Raw genomic sequence first — 25,028 nt, 5'->3', positions numbered from 1 at the left:
TTCCAGGTCCGTGTGTGATGTGCACCCAGTCCAAGTTTTTTCTTTGAATTCTAAGACTTGTAGTCTTGTGTATGCCATTAGAAAACAGAACTTCAAGTCCCAGCATTCAATGAAAAAAAAATCTGGACTGGAGTAGAACACCATGCATAGAGCTGGGACACTTGGCAGCTATGATGTCCCTTCTTGCTTGCCAGTTTTCTGTGTACCATAATACTGACCTATATACATGCAACGAGGATTCCATCATTTGCATAAATGACAGCCCACATACACATGACGGAATGCCCTCAGATCAGTCCACTCTATCTGCAAGAGCTAAGGCACCCTACGTAACACTAAGGTGTGCCTATTCTATTGCCAATGACCCAGCGAGCTCACTCTTTTGATAACAGGGTGACAAATGTTGTAATCCGGGCATTTACTCTTTCATGTAGTCCACAATAGACTCAAACCTAAAGTCAGTAAAGGCTCAGCATGTCAAAATGCTGAAAAATCTTCACCTTTGAAAGCTCCATTGACCAAGTTCAGAAAAGACCTTTACAAATAAGTCTGGTTTTCATTAAAAAAAATCACAAATTATATTTCTACAATCTACACTTTATTCACAGCCATTGAAAAGTACAAATATATAATGGAAGACAGAAGTGTGTATCATTCTTATTTCAGCATAAACCACACAGTCATAGGCCCAGATTTACAAAGATGTCATGCAGCGCAATAAAACACCCAGAGTTGCTGCCTTCCATGACAAGGAGAGAGCAGGAGAGCGACATATCGACAGCGATATGGCACTCTCCTCCCCTCTCCCTGGCCCCTGCACAGAAGTTTGCTGCTCAGCACCAAGAACACTCTCTTGCGCAATAGTGCAAGGATCTGTGCCACAGTCTAGCATAGGCTTTGTACTAGAAAGGGTACTTTTCAAGAGAAATATACTATACATAGGCAAACTTTGAAACATTTCCCACATTGGGTGTGTGCTGTACAGTGCAGCACACATGTAAAGGGGGAATTGTTGGGAGAAAAAAATGTGTCTGCTTTCCAGCAGCATTATTTTCTGGTGAAAAACCCTGTCCACTAATGTTAATAGATAGGGTTTTGTGTCAAAAAGCGTAGGTAGTTGCCTGGGACTAGCTGTGAACCGCCCATGTAAGGCCCCTTGTCACTGAATAACGCAAAGCAGTGCTTCATGCTGGTTTGTGTTACTTTTCCTTACAAACCAACACCAATTTGCATTGGTCTGTAAATCCCCAAAAAGGGTATGCATAGGATTTGTGTTACAAAAGTAAAGCAAACCCGATGCAAAACCTTTCTACCTCTTTAGCGTTTTCGGAATTGTTGCCAAGAAAATGAACGCAAAGATGCCTGTTGCATATTACACCGAAAGAAAGGCAATAGAGTTAATTTCTTGTACGGCGGTCCCAATGGTCTGCCACAGCCACAGATCACGGTGAGTATGGGCCTATGGAGGGGCCCGCGGGAAGCAGAGCAACGCTCTAGTCTTCCCGCGGGACTTTTCGGGAAGGAAGTGACGGCGAAGAGGACAGGGATTGGGGAGAAAGGTAAGTGGGGGTGGGTTTAAGGGGAGGGAATAAAAGGGGTTGGGGGTGGAGGGACCGGCCTCTTTCCGCGTTCCCATCGCACGGTTTTAGTTTGGAGTGGCCGGTCCCTGGGGTCTTTGTATCGGCGGGACCCCCTTTCTTTTCTGGGTTGCAGGTAGGGTGGCAGGTAAAGGGGAAGGGGTATACGGGTACCCCCCCCCTGTTTTCCTTTATGCAGTAGGTCGGGGGCGCGTTTTCAGCCTGCGCCCCCCCTCCTCCTTTCCTCATGTCTACGGGAGGCGGCCAGCGCTCCCGTTCGAGCGGCCGCCCCTCCCCCTTGTTTTGGCAGGAACAGGGGCACGGGTCTTGTTGGCCAGCCGGCCGCACTTGCGGCGTCGCGGCCGCGGGAGAGGGTGGGTGGGGGTTTTTTGAGTCGCCGCGGATCCGGGGGGCCCTGCCAGCGGGCCCCTTTTTGCCTAGGGGCCAACAGGCTATTGCTGTGGCGGCGGATTGCACTGGCCCCGACCGCGTGGGGCCCAAGGGAAAGGAAGGAAAAAATGGAGAATGGATAAACTGAATGAATCCTGCTAACAATGGGGGAGTGGAAGGATATATAAACATGGAGATGGTGCTGCGCGGCGGACTCGGGCTGGGCGGCTGTGTTTGTCTAGGTGGGGGAGCCCACCTCATTACAGTGTGGGGCCCTCGCCACCGGCCCTGAAGGCCCAATTAGGTGAGCAAGGGGCAATACAGGCCCCATCCCCCCCCCCCAAAAAAAAACCAAAAAAAAAGTTTCGGCACAAGGTGGCTGTTACACAAGGCACAACCAACGCCCTAGCGGGATCCCCCCCCCCGTGCCAGGCTCTACGCAGGACCCGGGGAGGCACCAAGTTAGGCAGGGCCCATGCAGCTCTCTCAACGCACCTTTGGGCCCGCAGCAGGGGGGTACAGGCAGGCAAGGCCGGGTATGAACTCCGCCTCGGCGCCGCGGCAAACAGCCGCGTCGTAGAGGTGGCACAAGCGGCGCTTCGCATTTGGTATGGGGCCTGAGCGGAAGGGGACAAGAAGTCGGGGAGGATAGTGGTTTAGGCAGCGTGATGGGAGCCAGTGGCGCATACGGCCATGCGGCTTGCGGAAGGTTAATGCCAATGTAAGAGGTTGGCAGAAAGGAAGCCATACCAACGGGGCGCAAGACGGCCCCAGCGCGTTGGTCAGAAGCGCTAGAGGGGCCTCCGGCGGCCTTCTCTACTCCGCAGGATCGGGGACAACACAGAGATGGCGGACGCCATGTGGGTCACGATGACATGTCTAATAGCTACATGATGAGGAGTGGGAGTGGTAAAAAACGGATGGATGTGTGCGTAGAGGGTGTGCTGGAACTTGACTGGGAAGAGGATCTGGAAGAATGGGAAGAGGGGGAGATCAAGGAAACGGAGGGCATGGCACAAGGGGGAGGGGAAAGGGACGCATGAGCGGTGCAACCCCTCTCTCTGTTTTTCCGTTTTTGCAGGAGCGGGACAACACTAGTGGCCAACAGGAAAGAAAGCAAGAACAAGCATGGGGCCGAGGGGCCCGGAAGGTTTTTGCGGCCGGTGGCTACGAATGGCAGAGGTAACGGGCAAAGGTGGTCGGTTTGGGGGGGACAGTGCAAAAGGGGACAACACTCCAATTACAAGTCCATTGGGGTAAGGGAAGTTTCGATATTTGACACACTAACAGGAAAAGATAAGCAGCGTGGGGAAAATGGCACAGAGCTGCAAGCCAGAGGTACAACTGAAGGCGGGGACAAGGCTGCAGGAGAGAATTCAGGCAAAGATGAGTAGGAAGGGGGAGAACATATAAAAGGCTACCCTATATGGGTCTGGCTATGCCATTGGCTCACACATAGCGGATGAAGCAAAGGACAGAATATGGAAACACGAGTACGTAGACGTTTTAAACTGTTACATAGGGACAAGCAAGCCAAAGAAAGGTCATAAGGAAGAGGAGTGGGAGTTGGCCTGTAGGCCGAGGGTGCCAAGTAATATGGGCAATGGGACATCAGCGTTTTTAATCTTTGCAAGCATTTATGGCGAGAGATACCTTGACAGGGCTATAGCACTATTTAAATACAGGGGCATCATTAGGGAGGTGCAGATGCATTTTGGGGGTTTAGCCTGGCTGATTTTGGACGAGGAGTTCAGAGCTTGAGTGAGCATTAGTACAGATAAGCCATGGGGGGCCATAGACCCAGAATTAGGGATGCAGTGGATGAATTCATCACAATCTGCAGCAGCGACACATACGGCCAGTGGGTTACCAGTAGTATATAAGACGTTTTCAGGCACGTCCCGCCCCAAGGGGGGCGGGTGTGGGACATAAGAACAACACCTAACACGACAGGAGCGTGCTGGAACTTCAACAGGGGTTTCTGCTCCAGACATCTTTGCAGAGGTTACCATGACTGCTTCAAGAGCGGGGGCCGTCACCTAGGCACACAATGTTTTTCACTTTTCAGTCCCTCTGAACAAGGGAGGGCTGCTAAAGGCAGAGGGACACTGGGCGCCACGGCCTCAAAGGGGCCTACGCCAGTCGGGTTAGACTTTATTTTCCCATGGCTGAGTATATGCACGGTATAGGGCAGCGGTTTTAGGTTAACAGAAGGTTTACAAGAAGGTTGCAGGGTCAGCTACCAAGGCCCACGAGTGAGACGTTGGGCGGACAATTGTGGTCTGCAAAGGAAACACCACAGGTGGTAAAGGAAAAATTTGGACAAGGAACGGGCATTGGGCAGAATTGTGGGCCCATTTTATGAATGGCCAAGGCAGAATTGGAGGATATCTACATGGGGAGTCGTGCCAAAGAAGGCCCGGGTGATTTCAGGTTGAAACGTCACCTCTCATGGCTGGAGGGCACATATGTTAACGATTTCATGGCAGCGGAAGACACCAAGGTGGTGTATGTATATGTGGAGGATGCTATAAAATTGGTCAGGGCATGTGGCCATGGGGCAGAACTGGCAAAACGCGATATACAATCAGCGTGCAGGCTATTGCCGATACATCCAAGGGATTTTTGATTTGGTGGAGATGCAGTTTGGAGGAGCGAGCCATGCGGACAGGGTCCTGCCCTTGGGTTTTTTGTGCGATTTCATGTGACTGGTTCGAAGCCTTAACACCTTCATGCGGTGGGTTTTTTGTTAAGAGCAGTGGGCATTTAGGTGGTGACCCACTATTTTTGAATGACGCCCCCTTTTTTGTAGGAAGTAAAGATGCAGGGGAATGCCGGACGGCTATATAAAAAAAAAAAAAAAAAAAAAAACTCAGGACATGGCACAGCAGATGGGAGTGCTGGAGCACTCGGAAAGACCGAAGGACCCTCATCGTTTATCACCTTGCTGGGTATTTGAGTTAGACTCCAGTACAATGACGGCCAGATTACCGGCACAGGAAGTAACGGAGATGCTGATTTTTCTCGGCCACGGTGCGGGAGGCATGAAAAATAGATTGGAGAACAGCCCAGAAGCTGTCGGGGCACTTTAACTTTGCTTGTAGGGCAGTTAGGGGGAGAGGACGTTTTTGCAGGCGGCTAGGTTGTTCGTTTGGGTGCAGCTTTTGACACACCACAGAATAGGAGGGTCAGTTGGACTCAGAGGAGAGGTTAAAGTTGGGAAACAGTTCTGGACCAATGCAACGGTATCCACGTGTTTCTCTGAGGAAGAGACAGTATGGCTGGTGCGCATGTTTTTGGTTTTTTTTCTGGGAAGATAGATGGTGCGCAGAGGCGTGGCCCAAGACAGCGGACCCGGCAGACATTTGGGTATGGGGGGAATGATGATCACGGGATGGGTGGAGATGTCCTTAGCGGAATCCACTCAGCAATGTTTTCGTTTGCCATGGTTGGTTTTTTCAGCTTTGGAGCGGCTACAGGAAATTTTTGGGGACAGAGTGAATAACAGCTAGAGCATCAGGCGTTGCATTTTGGGCTGTGCATGATTCGAAGAGGTTTATCAGCGGCCAAGATCAGGGGTAAACTGGCGGGTGTATCTTTGTATGGGAAATTGTTTTGATCACGACCAGGCAAGAAATGAACGTTGAGAAGAATGTGGAATGTTTTGGGGCAGAATCAGAGCGGTAGAGGGTAGAACGGCCAGGAAACCCGTTGATTTTGATTTGTCACTAAAGTGGTTTACGCGTACGGCCGGGAAGTTGCGCAGACGAATGCGAACTAGCACTTTTCCGCGCATGCATGGGTGGAGGTTTTTTGGAGCTTTTGGAGTGTCAGATTGGTTTGGGGGGGGCAGCAGCTGGGATGCGATACAAGGAGGTGGTGTGCACGGCGATCGATTGGGGGGTCATGACTTAGACGGTCGGAAACCAATCAGCTAGGCAAAAGGAAGTGGGTACAGTTAGAGGAAGGGGGCAATGTATTGACTTGCCCAGTCACAGAATGGAGCAAGTTTCAATCCTCACGGATGTCAAACAAGGAAGCAGGGGTTTGTTGTACACAGATCAGGGTCCAAGCTTAATAGATTTCAGCTTTTACGAGGTTTAAGGATGGTGTTTGGGACGTGTGGGTCGCCGGGCCATTGGGTTTTTTGGTACGCATCCGTTTAGGATTGGGGTAGCTACGGCTGCGGCGCATTTTCGGGTTGGGACTGGGCTAAGATCAGGGCGATAGGCCACGGGCGATCGAAGTTTTGCGAACGTTACGTTAGACGCTGAAAGGTGGGGAGAAACAGCTGTAAGGGGTTTTTTTTGGTAAAAGGGGGAGAGGTTTGTTATAATAAAAAAAAAAAAAAAAAAATGTTACAGTTGTTTTTCCATTGCAGGAGACGAGTTTGGTCCAGCGCAGGGCAAGATGGTTACATGGCTGGTCGGCCATTAAATTGTCCACGGGGCGGCGAAGTCCGCAGAGGAACAGATATTTGGTCGGGCCTGGGGACTATCCAGCAGACGGCACGAGGTGCTACGGTGGGAAAAGAGCAGAATGCGGTGGGGAAACTGCTTCTTTCATCACTGCTAACTTACTGAGCGGGGGATGTGCAGATTTGTTAATCATACATTTGGGAGAGAATGATCTTGTGAAACGGTCAGGTCTCATGCTACTGCAATACATGCAGAGGGTTTTTGGAGTTTAAAAAAAAAAAAAAAAAAAAAAAAAAAAAAAAAAAAAACGCATAGTACATGCTTGGGGTGGACAGATTTGGTTCCACGTAGAGTGTGGAGAGGGGCAGTGAAGCATGGAGCCATGAAGCGGGCTCGAAGGAAACTTAACAGAGCCATGAGGGCTTTTTGCGGGGCGCAAGGGAGCAAAATATTGAAATATGGGAACATTACAGAGCAGGAGGTTGCACTTTTCAGGGACCATGGTGTTCACCTGTCCACAGTGGGAAATGCATACTATTTGACAGATCTGAGACTGTGTTTTTGAAGAGTTGTGGGGAGAGAAATTGTGAATTGCAAACGAGAAATGAGAAGTACTGGTCGCAGTAGCGTGGCCTTAAGGGGGGTGGGGCAGCAAAACGCCAAATGGGTTTCTGCTGGTTGGCAGTAGATGGGGGAGGGTGGTGAGTCAGATGCGGGCTTGGCCACCCTTCCAGGGAATAAACAAGCAGGTGAAGGCTCTGAGTGGGGGTACGCGCGAACCAAATGGGGCATGAAAGGAAAAGGGGAGCGCGTAGGGGAATGGAAACGAGATAAGGGTTTGAAGGGGAAGGATGAGCCAGGAGATGTTAATGGGAGGGCTTTATTAAAGTTACGGTTATGTTTAAAAGTTAATGGTTATGTAAATTATGCAATCCTGTCCTAATAAATGACCTTTTACACTTAATCAGCTGTCACTGAATTATTTCCCGATCCATATAATGAGACACGTGCGCGGTAGAGTCGTGATGTAAAGTAGCTTCGTGTATTCAAGACAGTGCTGCGTGCTGCGTGCTGCGTCCGGCGTCAAACCTCCCTTATGAAAATGGCGACCGTTTACATCTGAGGCAGGGCATAACGCAGGCCCTCTAAGTCCCTGTGGTAGGGACAGAGGTCACTCCTTCAAGGAGACCCCATTTAGCCCAAGATCAATGAATATCTGTCAGATATGGGAGGCGAAGGGGCCTCCCTTCACATTCTGCGGAAGGGTCCCGTCATTTTGCGGTACGCTATTGCTCTGAGGAGACCCCTGAGGAGGATATCTGGTGATAAAAAGGGTTGCAATTTAGAATATTAATACAAAGTGAGCGAGAGACACACATTCATTACGAAGAAATTCGAGGTTATTTATTTATCAAAACGTACACCGAAGTACAAAATTCGAGAGTGAAAAAACTGAGCATGTCAGAACTGCTAGCCAGTCTTAAAATGACAAAAGAACCAGGTAACAAGCCTTGACAAGGGCTTCTGAAAATGTGGGCAAAAGAAGCGTTGTCAAATTTCACTGTACAACTGTATGTTTTAAAGTCTAAATTAATTTGTAGCGGAAGAATAAAGAGAACTTGTTAATACAGAGAAGAAGTGGGTTAGTTTGTAATTCGTTGCTGGGATGTGCAATGAGTGCACTGATGCAAAGACCAAAGGCTTTCTATGTGGTCTTGTACTAAACCACTGGTAAACTCTAGTGTGCGCCAACTTTTCACTCATTATGTACTCTGCTAGTTGAAAGCTATAAACTACAGTGCGAATTACTACTGTGAAACTATAGGGGAATATGCAATTTACAACACCACAATCCACCCCAGTTCTGGTCTGCAGTTTATGGTCAAGAAAACCAGACCACATGTAGTGAATACACACTTATTATATCTTAGTGTAAATGGATATGTCACGTTTCAGCACATCTAACTTACATTCAAAGATCCAGGTGTAAGTGCTGCAGAAAATGTGCGAAATGTACAAGTTTCCATGGTTTAGTACGGACAGTCTGAGAAAGGGAGTCATATAAAGAAAGAAAATCAAATCTAGAATATTTTTCAGTTTTTCAAACCCTGTGAATGCAGTGCATAGGATACTTCAATGTATAGGTAGGAAAACAGGTCTCATTTTTTTTAATGAATACTATTCATTAACATTATTTCATGAGTCAGACATATGTCACAGACATGTGAGTAGGAATACTTCATGAATAAGCCTCACATGAGTGGTTTACCTAAATGAGTGGTTGCTTCTTACATCTGTAATAATATGCTCTGGGTTTTGGGAATTATGCCTTTGTGGTAAGTCTCTACCACCGAGCGCATTTCCTTTCCCAGTCTCCTTAAGAGATACCTTCTTTTAACCACCCGAAATGAACTGTCTGCACGCCGAGGCCAGGCCTAGCTGCTGACCTTCCATGTCAGGGACCTAGCTTCTAGTATCAGCTTGGGAACTTGCTAAAAAGTAGTGTTATTCTGGCAAATCATTTTCTTGCCTTCTCTTTAGATTGCAAATAAGCGTAACTGGACAATAGGTACAAATCTGTGATCTAGAAACTAACTTCTGTTGACATCAACATATGGTCTATCCTACTAGTTTCGGTCATCTGACGCCTTCGGAATTTGCGCGTTCTCTAAGTAATGAAATCAATTAAAATCTGGATGTAAGTGGGTGCCACAGTCACCCAGGCACGCACATGATAGGCTTGGGCACATTTTTAATTAAATCAGTGTAATCTTGCCTAATTTACGGGATTTTGTGTTATGCTTTTTAGACAAAATGTCTGAAATGGCACTATTACGCCACATTGTATGAATCCAAAGCTATTCTGGTAATAATCCTAATGCAAGTGAACAGAATACCAGCAGCTGTTGTGTGTGTCCCTTGTGCTTTTCACAGTTTATTTAATGCGTAATGGAAATTAGGGTACATTTCACGCTAAAATGTAGCACTAAACGCATAATGTTGCATTATTTTTAATTTCATAATTATTCAAAAGGAAATTATGGGAATTTCACACACACCTAATGTTTGAGGTATTGCTGCTACAGCACTGTTCTCTGTAAATAGCTTTGCTGATCTTTGGAGCTTTATGTTATATAAAATAATAGGGGGCATATTTACAAGGCCCTTGCGCCTTCCTGCATCACATTAGCGTAATTTGTTTATGCTATTGTGGCCTTAGGAAGGATTTTTTGCCACGCCGTATTTACAAAGTGGTGCAATGCTCACATTGCACCACTTTGCACCCGGCCTAATGTATGCAAGGGGGATGTTCCAGTGCTAGGAATGGTGCAGTGAATTCTACAAGATTTTACTACACCATTTTTAGTGCATTTTTTAACGCCTGCTCAAAGCAGGCGTTAAAATAACACACCCATAGAAACCTATGGGCCTCCTTGCACTTCGAAGCACTAGCATCAACATTTTTGATGACAGTGCAGCAAAGCATCACAATAGCATCAACAATTCTGATGCTATTGTCCTAACGATCGCCATGGTGCACCGTATTGTAAATATGGCGCACCATTAGTGTCGTAAGTGGGGCAGGGGCAACGCAAGAAAACTGGCTCATCAGCACTGATGCACCCGTTTCTTGTAAATATGCCCTTAAGAGTGCAGGTGAGATCCACTGCATCCTAGAGTCTTTACACATCTTGCTTGCCCTGTTGAGTTTTGCCGACTTCGTAAAAAAATATTTTGCTGTTACCTGGACAGTTAGTTGTCTAGGCCCTTAAATCTATGCATCACTATTTTTTTTCATATGCATATTCTTTGTAAACTTGGGCCCGTATTCCAGAAATGAATGTGGTATTTCTTCCCATCTGTTCTATGGAAACTCTGTTTTCTTGAGCATTCCTGCATATTTTCTGAGGAGACGATGGTTGGTTGAAAAAGCTTCTTATCACTTAAAAGCTCAACAACGGCCTCCTGCCAGGGATTTACTCATGCATACGTCACTGTGCATTGCTCATAAAGCTTTAAGCAGTGTGTGGCCAACGTTTCATCAGCATGAAACTTTGTATTCCCTAGCTTACTTCTCAGCTAACAATATCTTTTTCTTTATATCATGAAAGTTGGAGGTCACTTCTTTGTTCTATTTGGTGCCAAAGCTTTGGAATATGCTACAACCTTGTCTTTACTTTAGATCTGACCAGAGCTTAATTTGTAAAGAAATGAGTGCTGGTGCCCAAAGCTCTAAAAGCCTGTGGCTGGTGCTATTAAATGTTAGCGCACAAACACCAAAGCTGCATAGTTTTCAGTCCACCTAGTGCCTCTTTAACCCCCCACTAGACACTTGCAAGTATTGTGGGCTTTTAACCACGCCAACCTCACGACCATCACTTCACTCGTTCATATGCTTGACTTTCAAAAATCTTTTGATACCATTGGTAAATGCTTTTCGTTTGTCCTGCCTTGGGGAGGATTTGTAACCGCCTTGCAGACGACCCTGTTTCATGGATAATTGTACGGTTGCCGATATGTTTGACTGTGAGCGAACTTCTTTTTCCTTTTGTGTTTCTCCTTCGCACTCATGCACATGGTGGCTATGGCGCTTTGAATAGGCTTGCTTATGTCAACTAATATTTTACGTTTCATTTTCTGGTTGAGACAGCTATATGAGCGTTATTGCCACCATATGCCTCACCAGTGGTACTTGGCGGAAAGCACACTTGCCATGTCTTCTACTGATTCTTACGGCAAAAAAGCCCACGCTGCTATGTTTAAGTGTGTTGCTTATTGGTAACATTCCCTCCTCTTTTAGGTGTTTTTCATCTACCTAGACACAGCTGTGTCCAATTTATGTGGCAAGAAAAGTCCAGTTAGGAATTCACAAAGACAATCACTCTAACTCAATAAATGCGAGACCCACTGCACTGCAAATGCTAGTCTGTTTTTGCCTTCCTTCGTCTTTCTGCTTAGTTTGTTTTTTCTCTATTTTGTTCCCCGTAAATATCCGATCAGGAAAAATAAGTGCAAGTCCTCAAAACTGAGTGTCGGTGGCCCCCACCGGCAACCACCAGCTAAAATTAAACACTGTCTTTGACCAGCTTTATATTTTGGAAATTAATGAAAACCTCATTTTTACCTTTGTGTGTCAGTGCTTGTATTTTCAAGGCAATATTGCTAAGGCTATGACAAACTACCCTGTTTTTTAGGATCCTTTAGGATCTATAAAAGATCTTATTTAAGCAATCTTTTTCTTGTAAATCCGTTGACCTCCTACTACACGTTTTGACAGCAGCTATGTTAAGATTTGGCTAACAAAATTAGGTGCGTTTGTGCCAATTTCCACTGAGACGAAGGATGGGCCAAGACCAGAGTAAGACTCGGAAATTTCATTGGACAAGGAAAAGGTGACACACGGGTTAAAGGTTAGTCCAGGGATGGGCAAATAATTTGACACTAGAACAAGTGCTAGGGAGGGCTGGGAAGAGAAACTGAAAGAGGCGAGGATGTTTATTGGTGAAAAACAAAGTCAGGTAAACATCTGGTAATGGGTACTTGGCATCTGTGTTGTAGAAGCCACAAGTTTTTAGTATGGATCTTTTTTGTATGAGAGACTACAATCCATGTCCCAGCATCCATGTTTTGAGACAAATCCCCTGAAATACCGCAGAGGGACACATCTGTGCATTAGCAGAGTACAAGAAACATGGTGGGTTCTCTGAACCGCAGCACGGGTATTGTTAGTGGTTATCTTTACTGGTTATCTTTTCAAGCTTCCATTTTCTTTTTTGGATACACTTTTAAGAAACTGTCATGGGTACTATGTGAGGCTTTTTAAAACATTTTTATTCACTAATTTGCTTTATCGTGATACCCTGAAAAGCATTGCTATACCTTTAGCAGATTTCACATTTCATGGAGAAGCAGCTTCTAATTTTTGTGTTCTGATATTTTTTCTCTACACTCTATATACTATGTATACTTCACTTGTGCAGAAGTATACTACCATGTGCTATGTCTCTGCAAATCTAAACTCTAACATTGAAATGTTGGGAGATCTATTGAAGACAATGCAGTGGCACAGCGCTAATAATGGCACGGATAAACTTCACGCTCCGACATTCAAGTGTTTGTTTAATTGTTTTATACCTGATTAATAGTATAATTACTTTATATAACTTCTGCCTAGGGCTATGCTTGTTGTTAAAGTCTCTTTCCCTTATAGGCAGGGCCACTGAAATTATGTGATTATGCGACCACTGTGTTTTCAGCATAATTATGGATTTGCCTCAATTGACACATAATCCATCATCTATATTCTGCAGATTTTAAAGCAAATACAAAAAATGTTGTTTCTAGCTCAAACAAATGAAAAATTACTAAAATAGTGGCGACCTGTGTTGCCGGGCAGTGGAACTCCCTAGGCAAAGGTTGACTGGTCATCTTTCAGTTGCTTATTTTTGCATTTGAATGTCAAACTGAGACTAATTATGGGGCGTGTTCCAGATGGCGGCCGGGTTGGATGTTTAAGGGCGAGCTCTGACCCGCCGCATACATTTATTGAGCCATCCCCACAGCTCAACATCGGTGTAGAAGGTGGGTCTGCATTCTGAGACCCTTGGGGGGAGCAACTGGTGCAGCAGCAATGCCAGGGGTGGCACAGGGACGGCCCTCATGGAGATTGTGGCTGGAACACTGCGGCCTGTGTCTGGAGGTGGGGCCGTGACACTCGAGTGGACAGCCAGCCCGGGAGGAGCTGCGGAGAGCAGCGTGCAATGCGTTGTGAGGCCTGCGCATGTCTGCGATTGGTGAGGTGGTCGCTGCTCAAGGTTAGAATTGACGAGGATAGCATGCTCTTGGCTTGGACCCGGTGAGCGAGGCTTGTGGCCCGCAGCACATCCAGGCTGACGCTCCCAGGGACTGCACATCGTGACACCCACGGGGACTGCACACCAGACTGGAGGTAATCCTTCTTGCTGCAATATTCTATAGATCATGGCCTCGCCCTCGCTCCCTCAGGAATGAGAGGAACGTTATTTTCAAGTCGGAGCGGCCCTATCTAGAGACCTGGACTATGAGAGACCGGGGGTGTTGCTGAGTGGTGGCCCTGCCAGGAGTGGGAGTATCTACTGCACACACCATGTGCATGATTGGCTGGCGCTCTTTCTGCACTAGCTGAATAATTGGCATGATATCACAGATTTAGACCTACAACCTAACATGGTGTCTAAGCCTAAAGCTGAAATGGGCGCTGACAACGTCCTCACCCGCACCTCTGCTGACACATCACAATCATCAGTGGAACATCTTCTTCAGGAACAGTCTGTAAAATTTACAGAACTTTTAGCTGCTGTCATCAGCATTAAAACCGCAATTGAGCCTAAAGTTGACTCTCTCCTCATAGGCCTGGGGCTCCTGCGGGAAGAACATGGAAAACCGAAAACAGTGTCCAGGAAATGGAAAGGGGATTTGCTTCCTTACAACCGACTGTCAAAGAGCAACAACAAGAAATTGAGGATTTGTAATAACATCAGGGTGGTGGACATCCCTGAGGGTGCAAAGGGTCAGAGTATGGACCTATTCTTGAAGAACTGACTGGCAGGCGTAATATTGGGTGGGAGGACGTCTTGGTTCTTTTCAGTGGAAAGAGTGCACAGAGTACCGGGCCGCTCACTGCCACCAGAAGCATTGCCGCGTCCCGTGGTAGCACGACTTTTCAATTGCAGAGACAGAGATACAGTGCTGCAAACAACTCAAGCCAAAGGCCCAGGGAATACTGAGAATAGTGATTTCACCATTTACCCAGACTACACTATGGACGTGCGTTGACAGCGAGATGCCTTTCGGGAAGTAAAGCAGTGTCTCTGAGCATTAGGCATAAAGTATGCGTTGCTGATCCCAGAAAAACTAAAAATCATATTGGACACCAGCTCTCGTTTTTTTGTGAATCCTCAAGAACAATGGACATGGCTGGAATCAAGAGAGGACCACCAGAAGCTTTCACAGACTGCAGGCTTCAGGGAAGAGAGGCATTGGTGGACCCGTAAACGTTCTACCAGACCACCAGGAGGCACCATGGATAACAGACAAAATGGATGGGCCTTTTGGATATGTTGCCACCTGAACTGAGGGATGGCCCTCAGATCACTCCCATGACTGTGGACTTGATCCAATCTTTCTGTGGGCTATAATGGGACTACCTCCCTGGCCGGTTGGTCCTATAGGCCTGGAATAGGAGTGTAATCAAATGGTTCACGGTAGATCTTTGCAGACTATGACCTGTATTGAGGTCTCTTTAATACAGTGATCAAGCAGCAGGGGGTCTCAGGGTTCCCCCTGTGGACTACTGCCTCTGGAACACCCTTCAATCCGGATGGACTTTTTAGAAGTTACCAGATCATTACAGGCAGTAAGTGGCCGTGATTGACTGAAGGTCAGGCCTGGGTGTGGGGCTTGTTGGGGAGTTATGAAAATGTTTTGTTTTCATGTTCATTTGCCATGTGTCTTCACACACCTGTGCTGCTATGCTCTTTCACATAAATTTGGGATGACACAAGAGACATTTTCTAAGTGGAACATGTGGCACTCAGAGATTATACTGAGATTATACTATTATGACCTGGAATGTGCGGGGGATGATAAACTATGCTAAACGATACAAGATATACTTTTATTTATGAAGGCGCCAGGTCCAATTTGCATGCCTTCAGGAGACTCATATGACAACAGAGGAACTCCTCAGATTGAGCAAACACTGGCACAGCACAGTGATAGGCACTACTTATTCCGCTTATGCCAAAGGGGTATTGCTCTGGATAGCTCCTAGTGTACCATTTAGCGTAGAACACAAATTAGTGGACCTGAACGGCCAATATGTGGTGGCCGAGGGGAAGCTAGATGGAGAGCCGCTCTCAATGGTGGTATTATTTGCCCTGAATGTGGGCCAGCTGCTAATTTTTAATACTATGTCACCTGCCCTTCTCTGTACTTCTCTCTTTCCCGCATTTTGGTGTGATAACTTTAATTGTGTACCTAATTTGGGGTTCGATAGATCCACACCCCCCAAAGCGGGAGGGGTGTCACACTCCTACACACACTGTCTGCTGCAGTGGGCACTTAATCTTCAACTCACTAAGGTATGGCGCACACTTCACCCAGTGAAACAGGAATACTCTCACACCTCTCATATCCATGAGGTTCATACCAGGATAGATCATTAATATCCACTTGTAAGAGAGCGGGACTTTCTCTTATCATTGCCCATTAGTAGTGACCTTTCAATGGGGCGGACTGTTCACCTTGATTCTGGTGTGGCTTCTGCAGCCACTAGCGCTTACAGATGTTGCTTATAGCACAGTAGAGGGGAAACATAGTATCAATTACTTTACAGACAACACCGGCACTGCCACAGATGAGGAGATCGAATGGGATGCATTTAATGTGGTGGTTAGGGGGATATGCATGTCCACACAAAATGGCATGAAACAGACCCTGCAGGGGGAGGTCACCGACTCAGAGAATACACTAAGTGATATTGAGAAGGAGTGAAGGCAGGATCATGCCCACCTTTCAAGGCTGAGGGAACTCAGGGCCCAGTACAGGGAAAAGTCTCAATACTTAGCCACATTCAACTACAAGGAATATATTAGAGATGCCATGATCTGGGTGATAGGGCAGGGACCTTGTTGGCTTGGTTCTTGAAGTTGGAACACCGACTGTTACTATAGGAGCAATCCGTACACAGAGAGGGACCATTGTCAGCTCCCAGTTGGCCATTAACGGGGAATTTGAGAAGTATTACAGGGTCCTTTACATCTGCAATAGAGAGTGTAGATACGATTAATACATATTTAGCCCCACTAGTGCTGACAACTCAGAGCCCAATATTGAGACAGGAACTTGATGAACCTCTGACACTGGATGAGGTGAAGCCTTCTATCACAGAAATTGCCAGGGGTAAAAATTCAGGCATGGACGGACTCCCAATAGAGTTTTATGCTAGGTATCAGGCAATCCTAGCCCCACGACTACTAGAGGTGTATAATGGGTCTAAGGCCAGAGGTTACCTCCATGGAAGCATGCAGGAGGCTCTGTTAACAGTACTACCCAAGCCTGGCAGAAATCCCCTAGATGTGACCTCATACCGGACTCTGTCACTTCTTAACCTTGACTATAAGATATTGAGGAAGGTGCTTGCAAATCGGCTAACACCCGTTATACATAATATAGTCCATTCTGATCAGAATGGCTTTATGCCTGGGAGGAATACCTTCCTCAATATCCGTCCATTATTCAGAGTTCTCGAATGGGCATGACACACATCTCAACAGGGCTGAGTGGTATCATTAGATATCGAAAAAGCTTTTGATACATTGAGGTTGAGCTATCTACAGGCAGTATAATTGCAGTGAAACTGGGTATTGGTCCTGAATTCTGTATATGGTTCCAGGAATTATACAAGAACCCGATGGCTAGAGTGAGTACAGGCCCTGTCATCTCAGAGGATTTTCCTATAGGACGAGGCACCAGACAGGGGTGCGCAATGTCACCCCTGTTGTTTGCACTAGCCATGGAGCCATTGGCCAGCAGGTTGCGGGATGAGGCCAAAAATTGGGGATACATTATGGGAAATCACCCTAATATAGCAGATGATACACTGATTTATTTACAAGCGAACTCTGTGATAATACATGAAGTGATGGCTGTGCTCGATGCCTTCGGCCACATATCTGGACTCAAATGGGGGAAGTCCTGCCTTTAACCTTTGCTCAATGTGCCGGATGAAAGTCTTCTGTCACCCGAGAACAACCCATTCAATGTAACACTGACACAATATCTGGGGATACAGATATACCATTCAGAGTAGAATCTCATAGATGGGAACCTGGGCAAAGGATTGCTCAGGATTTGGCAGACCTTGCCCTTTTGGACACAGCTCCTGTTGTCCCCAATGGGGCGAGAAACTATAGCCAAAATGTTGGTATTGCCTAGACTTGGATACTATTTTGCTGCTCCACCAGTGATAATATGGAAATCCTTCATCACCCAGCTACAGAGTCTATTGATGTCACTGGTCTGGGCAGATAAGAGATGTAGAGTGAAGATGAGCACTCTCTACAGCCTATTGGACAACAGTGGGTTGGGAGCACCAAACGTAGAATACTACTATGCAGCTGCTCAGTTGCAATGGCCACTCTGGTGGATTCAAAACCCATGGAATCCTGAGATACCGCTGTTAGAAGTGGACCTCCATGTCACCCCGTTGGTTGAATGGCTCCTAGATCTCCCTCAGATTAGCTCGATCCGTAGTGCCCTGCTGCGGGTGGCTGCATGGTATTGACAGACATATATCTTGCAGGTTAGGGATGGGATAACCTACGCTCTGTCTCTTCCGCTGTGGGCTCCTCCCCGTGTAAGCGATTGAAGACATCTCTCAATTGGGTGCTTGGTGTACAGTGGGTTATACCACCTGGTGCGACCTATTAAAGGATGGTGGATTGTGGCCTTTTGAAGACCTTACCGAGGGCGGACTGCTAGACCCGGGTCAGTTCCTTACTTATTCAGCTCTCAGGAGGGTTGCTGGAACACTCTAGAATGTAGACAGGGAGCAGGTCCCCACGTTCAAATCAATAGACATGATGTTATCCTTGTTGGGGCATTCCCATGCTACTTCCCTCATATATGGTTCCCTAAACACAGACGGGCGGGATCAATACCCTTAGTAATCAAGGAATGGTGGGAAAACAAATTAGAGGGGACCATACAAGAATCCATATGACAGGGATGTTAGGGATCCGTTTAGACAGTATCACTGAATTCTCTATTTCGATTTCTGCAGTTTAATTATATACATCGCAATATCTTTCACCAGAAAGGATTGCCAAGATTTATCCCAGGACTACTCCCACTTGCTCTAGATGTCACAAGGAAAAGGCACAATTTTTACATATGGTATGGTCTGGCCCTGTCATAGGGGCTTTTTGGTAGGATGTTACTTCCTATATCTCCACCATAATGATATAAATTATGCCTTGTGATCCCGCAATATGTCTACCTCGCTCGTGGGTGGTGACAAAATCTACGAAACAGCTTAGGGGGTTTCAGGACTTGGAATTAGTCTTGGCGAAATGCCGTATTGCTATGTCTTGGAAGGCGGTAAAGGCTCCCTCAATCACCATGTGGCAAATGGATATAATCCGATGGGCCACCGCGGAATTGTCGGTCCGAGCAGATACTAGGGCACGAGATGGTAGATGTAGCCTTATGCAACAATGGTCTGAGCATTTGGCGAATCTGGAGGCATTACGGTCCCCCACGCAATGAAACCAATTTCACTTGTGCTATCACCTGTTATGTTATGTTATGTTATGTTATGTTAGAATTGCTTATATAGTGCCTAAACTGTCCAGAGGCCTCGTAGTGCTTATACTGCAACGCAGACTTGTCACTGTTCATAGTCGCATGGGAAATCAAGCTCTAAATAGCCAGGTTTTTAAGGCCTTCCTGAAAGGAATCTCTTGAGAATTTAATCTAATATTAAGAGGAAGGCTATTCCAGAGTATAACACCTTGATATGACAACGACCTTCCTCCCCATCTTGCTTTCTTCACTGTTGGAACTGTGACCAGCATAGCTGAGGAGGATCTGAGAGGTCTGCCCGGAGTGTAAAAAGAGGCCAATGTTTTGAGCATTTCAGGGCCTTGATTGAATAAAGCTCTATGAATATTGCATAATGCCTTAAATTGAATTCTTTTGTCTACTGGGAGCCAATGTAAGGAAGAAATTCCGGTCCGTATGGATTGTTGCTTAGGTGTTTTTAAAAGCAGTCGTGCAGCTGCATTTTGCACCTTCTGTAATCTTTGTATCACATATCTTGGTGATCCTACAAACAGGGCATTGCCATAATCAAGACGAGATCCTATCAGTGCCTGAATAACCAATCTTCTGGCTAGAAAAGGCAGGATTGCTAAAACCTTCCTCAAGGTCCTAAGCAGGGCAAAGGAAGTTCCAGCTACTCTATTGGCGTGTTGCGACATTGAGAGTTGGGGGTCCAGCCATACCCCAAGACTTTTTATAAGATGTTTAGGGGGCGGGAGAGTGGCCACTCCAGTTGTTATGCTAGGATTAGCTAATGAATTTTTTGTTTGCCCAAAGAACATAACCTCAGTTTTTCCATCACTGAGCTTCAATTTACTTCTTGACATCCATACAGCAACTGCTTTTAGGCAAGGACCTAACGCTGTCCCCATATCCGGTTGAGTATTGGACTGGGAAACAATAAGTTGAGTATCATCTGCATAGGATACTAAGTTCAGACCAAATGGCTCAACAATCTCTGCTAAGGGCAGCATATAGATATTAAAAAGCAGCAGGCTCAGGGCAGAACCCTGTGGGACTCCACAGCTGCTGATGATACGCCTAGAATTACACCATCTTTCCAGTACCTGGAAGGATCTTCCATGAATAAATGATAGGATCCAATCTAAGGCTACTCCAGAGATTCCAATCCCTCGCATTCTATCTTTAAGAATGTTAAGGTCAACCGTGTCGAATGCCGCACTCAGATCTAAGAGGATGATAGCTGTTTCAATTCCTTTGTCCATCCTCTTTTTTGCTTCTTCCGTGATCGCAATCAGTGCGGTTTCTGTCCCATGCAGTGGCCTAAAACCCATCTGAGTGGGTTGTAAAATCTTTTTCTCTTCCAGAAGAGTAGAGAGCTGAGTATGTACATGCTTCTCTGCAAGTTTAGCCATTATAGGTAATAGTGAAATCGGTTGGTAGTTACTCAGTAGCTTTGAATCCAGAGTAGTTTTTTTTAGGAGAGGCTTAACAATGGCCTGTTTCCAAAGGTCTGGTACTGCTCCAGATGATAGTGAAGCATTAATAAGGTTTGTAATTACCAACCTAAAGCAGGTATTCCCATGAAGAGGATCTGAGGAGGAGCTGGATCCAATGGAGAGCCTGATTTAGTGGATCCCAGTATTTTAATTACTCTATCCATACTAATAGGAGTAAAGTTTGTTAAAATTACCTCTTCCCTACCCTCCTGATCCCTAACAGAATGATCTCCTGTTAGAGCGTTAGGGAAGGATACATAAATATCCTGAACTTTTTCCTGAAAAACCTAACCTAACCTGTAGTGAGCTTTTGAACCGTAACTTGGATATTACCAGTGTTTTATATTTGCCCATGTTCTAAGGGGAGGTGCAGTTCAGGATAAGGAAACGTGTGAGAGACAAAACACAGTTCAATTTTGATATATATATTAATAGTTTTGTTCCTGTTGGGATCAATGATACTCTGATATACGATATCTCTGGTTCCAACAAACCCTGTGCCAAACTAACACAAGTGATTGTAACAAGTAAGTTGGCAATACTTACCTAATATGACTACCGAATACTTCTTTAAGAAAAATCTATAAATATCTTTGAAAAAACACTTATACTAATTAGGTGAAACTGCCTAGACACTGTCAGCATGTAAAAAAGACACAATTATGAAATAATGCTGTTACAAAATATGCCACTTTAGGTCATAGGATGTTCCCTTTCTTGCAGCATAATTTAGTCAACCCTGCCAGATAATTTGGTCCTCTTTTGCTGCATAATTCCAGGGGCCCTTATTATAGGATGTTGCCTTTGTTTTTGGCATATAACTCAGGCAGAGAGGCCTTTTAACAAACATTACTGCCCTCAGCAGTGAGCTATAATTGTACGTGCAAGTAGCCATAATTTATTTGTTTATGGTCTTTCCCTAACAAATTGCAACTTTTCAACTCCACACTCCGTTGTTGAAGGTCAGAAATATTCCGTTCAATAAATCAGTTGCAGGCAGCCTCAGAGATTTTGTGGCAGCTTAATAAATTTGCAAACAGCAAATATCTTACTGAAAAGAACAACCAGGGTTTGAACAGAAATGAATGAAATATAATTTATACATGTAGGGAAATCTATTAATTTATTTGTTGCATTTGTTTGTTTTTAATATGGCGCAGCAACGCACTGGGGAATGGCGGTGAAGCATCACACATGACAAAAGCATTTGAGTCAAATTTGATATGTTAGGGGCTCAGTTACTAAGAAGTGGCACAGCACAGAGCTGCAGCAATTTTTTCAGAAAAGCAGGGATGCACCATATTTACTACAAAATGGCATACCCCTGTGTTTTTGCTAGCGCTGGCGCTAAAATGAGCTCCCTAGTGCCACCGCAGGCATCCTTGCACAATAGTGCATGGATACCTGCATTGCAGGGATGAATGTTTATGCGAAGGAAGGAGTCCCTTCCTGCACATGAGCAATAAATAAAGGTGATTTGCTAGTTCTATCTGTGCTGCATTCTGCAGCACGCAGAGAAGTAACAATTCAGCATTATTTAATGATTGTTTATGTGCAGGAAGGGGTGCCTTCCTGCACATAAACAATCATTAATGGATTGGCTTCTTCTATGTGTCCTGCAAAATGCAGCACACATAGAAAAAGCAAAAATTAGATGCCGTTAGTTTTTGGCGCTGCCTCAGGTTTACGATTTCTCATAAATCTGGGACGGCGTAAAAAAACAGTGGGTGCTGCAGTGGAATACCCACAGCAACACCCATTGCACGTCCCTTTCACGCAAAGTGATATGTGTGGAAAGAGGCTGTATTTACAAGGCAACGTTAAGCCACAGAAAGTAGCTTGACGCCACTTTGTAAATATGGAGCTGAGCATCGCGCAATGGGAACGTCAGAAAAAGTGACATTCTGGTGGTGCAATGCCCTTGCAAATGAGTCCCTGAGGGCCATATTTATACTTCAATTGTGCTGAATTTCCATAATTTTTCTACGCAAATTCAGCACAAACCCAACTCCATATTTATATTTTGACGTTAAACACGTCTAGCTTCAAAATATAGGAGTTTGCACCATTTTTTGGATGCGTGCACCTACTTTGCTATCATGAGATGCAAGGTGGGGGTTCCCATCTAAAAAATGGTGCTATCCCCATTGCCCCATATTTATCGCCCCATGCTAAAATTACGCACGTGAGAGAAGGGGCTAAATAACAAGCTTTGCACCTTTACTTAATGCCTGGGTCAGACCAGGCAATAGAGGACCTGTAGGCCCATTTCCATGGTTAAACACCATGGAATAGGTCCACAGTTGCCCTCCCCAAGCCCCATGAACACCCCCACCCACACCAGAGATTATAGGTAAGTATTTTCTTTTTTTGTTTTTTTAAAGTGCCTGCATGGCACAGAGTGCAATGGCCATGCCCAGGGGACACTTGTCCCCTGTGCTGGCCATTGGGTGGTGGGCATGACTCCTGTCTAAGACAGGAGTCACGTTTTTAGTGGTTGTGCGCCAGGAAATGGCGCTAGTCTGGTTAGAGGCATTTTTTTTGCATCTAACCAGGCTAGCATCATTTTTTGACGCACAACCCCCTCCTTCCCTACCGCCACCCCCATCCGGCTAGCATCCTTTTTTAAGATGCTAGCCCAAGTTTAGCGCCAGCTTGCACCATTCCTTTAATATGGCGCCCGGTTGATGCTGTGGTATGGCGCAAGCCGGCGCTATACTTTTTGCCGCAAAACTCAGTTTGCATAGCTTTGCGGCAAAAAGTATAAATCTGGGCCTTAGTGCGATGTGAGACATGTTCCGATCAGGAGGTGTTTTGAATTTTCAAAAGGTTGGAGTACATGGCGCCAGGATTTCACACTACTTTCAGACCCCAAGGAAGGACAAGAAAAAATATTTTATTTCATAGATTCCGCGCATACAGTCTACATCAATCTGTTCACTCAAACTGCTGATAATATCCAGATGGCAATACACCAGCAAAACAGTAAAATAATGGAATTCCACTTCTGTTTTCCATGTCTATGTCTGAGATACATGTGCACAGTGTGACTCACTATGAATGACCTAACTTATGAGTTTCACACATGACGCATTGTTAGACAAACTGCTCACACAGTTCTGCAGTTTCATTTTAGCCATGGGTAAAACAGACCACGCATAGGTTTTTTATGCGGGGTCGATTTCATGGAAAATGCAGAGCGTTTTAGATGAACCAGCCCGATTTGTCCCGTAGATTTATTTGAAGCACGTAGCAGGCTGTTGGTGCATTTTCTCCCACACGTTTCTCAAAATACAGATATTTCCTGTGCAATGTAGTAGTCCTAGGTTAGACGTCAGTCTTAACGTAAAACTTGAGCTATGTTACCACTTTGAAAATGAACATATTGAAGCTAAGAGTTAGCACAGCTAACACCACTTGTCACTGAAGCGCAAAGCGCTTTTTCGTCACAGAAATTGTGTCGTTTGCACCTGCCCTGCATAACCAGAAACTCCTGATGAACAAGCTCACCCTGGAAGGTGTGCAGTAAGGGTAGAGCTGTGCCAATGACAGAACCAACGCAACTACTAACCATCAACAAGGTTCAAAATCCAGATTATTTCAGGTCCCCAAATCTATATGAATATTTTGGGCTGTAGGTATTAGTAATATTTAGGGCCATATTTATACTCCGTTTGCGCCGAAATTGCGTCGTTTTTTCTGACGCAATTTAGACGCAAAACTAACGCCAACTAACGCCATATTTATACTATGGCGTTAGAGGCGAATAGCGCCAAAGTTCCCGGAATGTGCGTCATTTTTTAGCGTGAACCCCTTCCTTGCGTTAATGATATGCAAGGGAGGCGTTCCCGTCTAAAAAATGACTCCCAGGACTTTACGTGGTATTTATACTCCCGGGCAAAAGAGACGCCCGGGAGTTGGCGTGGCTAAAAACGGCGCATTTGCGCCACTTTTTAACGCCTGCTCAGGGCAGGCGTTAAGGGGCCTGTGGGCTCAAAATGAGCCCACAGGTGCCCTCCCATGCCCCCAGGGACCCCCCCTGCCACCCTTGCCCACCCCAGGAGGACCCCCAAGGATGGAGGGACCCACCCCAGGGACATTCAGGTAAGTTCAGGTAAGTTTTATTTTTTATTTTTTATATTTTATTTTGGTGGCATAGGGGGGCCTTATTTGTGCCCCCCTACATGCCACTATGCCCAATGACCATGCCCAGGGGACAGAAGTCCCCTGGGCATGGCCATTGGGCAAGGGGGCATGACTCCTATCTTTCCAATGATAGGAGTCATGTTGATGGGGGATGGGCGTCGTTAAAAAATGGCGCAAGTCGGGTTAAGACGATTTTTTCGACGTAACCTGACTTGCCCCATTTTAAGACGCCCATGCGCCATTTTCCCCCTACGCCGGCGCTGTCTGGTCTACGTGGTTTCTTCCCACGCAAACCAGGCAGCGCCGGTCTGATTGCGCCGTCTAACGCCATTCCATAAATACGGCGCCCGCATGGCGCTTCAGAATGGCGTTAGACGGCGCAAAACTTTTTGACGCTAAACTGCGTTAGCGCAGTTTAGCGTCAAAAAGTATAAATATGGGCCTTAATGTCAATTGAATTAGTAAACAAGTGTTAGTGTGCTCATCTTTAAAGCAAACAAACAGAACTACCATGTGGCAGACTGTCATTAGTGCCTTTGTTGAAAACTGAGGGCTGGTGCACAGCACCAGAAAACACCGGCTCAAAGTAAGTACTGTCCTTACAACGTTCAACGATGTCCGGGAAGAAGAGGGAAACTTGTTATTGGTGGTAGAGCAGCAAATATTAAGTGGAC

The sequence above is a fragment of the Pleurodeles waltl genome, chromosome 4_2 (assembly GCF_031143425.1).
Source record: "Pleurodeles waltl isolate 20211129_DDA chromosome 4_2, aPleWal1.hap1.20221129, whole genome shotgun sequence".
Taxonomy (NCBI): Eukaryota; Metazoa; Chordata; class Amphibia; order Caudata; family Salamandridae; genus Pleurodeles; species Pleurodeles waltl.
This window is presented reverse-complemented; position numbering follows the sequence as displayed.